Here is a 1,914-nt window from a genome sequence, read left to right as displayed (position 1 = left end):
AAGGGGCGAGAGAGCGAGAGAAGGAGCGAGAGAGGGAGAGAGAGAGAGAGAGAGAGGGAGAAAGAGAAATCAGAGGGGACGAACGGTAGTAGGAGGAGGGCTGGAGGCGGAGGGTGGTGGTTTTTGAGATGATCCGGCCAATCTGCGCATCATTTCCCCGATGCACCCCGCGTCGCGGCAAACCGGCGCGGATTCCGCACCACCGCAAGCACCGTAGAAGCCCTGTTGAATGCCACATTTTGAGGCGAGGATGGAAAAGAAAGGGACGGGGAGAGCGAGCGCGGTGCGCGGACAAGGATGGGAAGAAGGGAAGAGCAAGGAAAAAGGAACGAGAGGGCGGCACTAAAAAAAGAGGGAAGAGAAGCGACGGGGGGATGAGGAGAGACGGGGGGAGGAGGGGAGACGGAGAGGAGTACAAGCACGGCCTGCCACTGGGGGGATGAAAAAAGTGGAAAACAGATATAGGCAAAAGAGAATCTTTTCTCCTCGTATCTCTCGCTTCTTCCCCCTCCTTCCACGCCGCTTCCTCCTCGCGTCTTCTTTCGATGCGTTCCACGGACGTATCGAGGATATGTTTACACTACTGAAAGGAGAAGAATCTCGGCGTTGCGAGTACGAATATCGATCTTTAAATGCAAGAAGGAATTGAAATGAGTGCGTGCCTTTGTCGTGTCTGATCTTAAGACGGGACCGTTCTCGTTCAAATTACGTTAATCGTTTGAGGGGTGTATTTAAGATAATGCTCGGGAGTACGAATGTTTTTGTGTAAAATTAAAAAGGCGATCGCTTGATGCTTTCCATTTAAAGAATTACGATCAAAGATTTTTTAAAAAAAACTGTTAAATTTTAATCTATGTTTTAATTAATCAATTACTCTTTATCAGGTGGTCATTGAGCGTGAAATGAATACGCGGAAGAAGGAGATTGTTTTGAGGGGAAACGTATAGGAAATTTCCTTCAGACAGACAGAGAAGATAAATAACGATGGTTTCGATTCAGAATTTAAAGGGATTTGGATCCCTCAAACTCGACGAGCGCGTTTTGTTAAGCCATGCACGGGGACATACGTTGTAGCTTTCAATGCACCAGGGATCAATCCACGCTTGCATAGGTACGCACGGTGCGTGCTTAATTTTCACGTTAGTTCGATGAACTGATCGATCACTGGAAAAGTTAATCAAGTCGATCGAAAATAAAATTAAAACAGGAGTAAGAATTACACGGTAAAGAAGAACGCATCGATGGAATATATGAAAATTATATTATTTACAATTTTACAATTGTTGTTGCGAATAATAATTATTAACGCGATGCGAGAAGATCCAGGTGTTATAATTGTTATAAACAGGGAGTAAATGATTTTAGTGGAAAAGTTAATTGACCGTGCGAGAAGAACAGACTACGCGCGTTTATTATTTAACGAGACTTTTCGTGTCCGTAGGTGCACGGATTGTCGTTAGTAACGGGCTCCACTACACGTGGAAGTTGGATGACCGTTCACATCAGACCCTGAAACGGTACTAATTGGCCTGTTGCGACGGGGGTAATGTGCGAAAGCACTCGTAGCACTCCTCACACCGCCCTAAGCCAGCCTTGCTTTCGATGTATCTAAAAGGGAAGAGATTAAGTTCCCTTTAATTCTTCCCATTGTGCTCACGATATTTACTTTTCTTAGTTAAAATATATGCTCGTGTATTAATTATTATTATTATCGAATAAACAATTTTGAATTCAATCCCAATATTATAACTGTATTAAATATTCATTGATTAAATATTAATTGGAATAAACGTATAGATTGTTTATCGAAAAAAATCTTAAATCTCGATATTATACAATTTTTAGATATCGAACGTAACTTTGTATCTTCGTCGAAACGAATAAATTACGAGAGATATGGAATACAGAGATTTT

The sequence above is a fragment of the Apis dorsata genome, unplaced genomic scaffold (assembly GCF_000469605.1).
Source record: "Apis dorsata unplaced genomic scaffold, Apis dorsata 1.3 scaffold_44, whole genome shotgun sequence".
NCBI lineage: Eukaryota > Metazoa > Arthropoda > Insecta > Hymenoptera > Apidae > Apis > Apis dorsata.
This window is presented reverse-complemented; position numbering follows the sequence as displayed.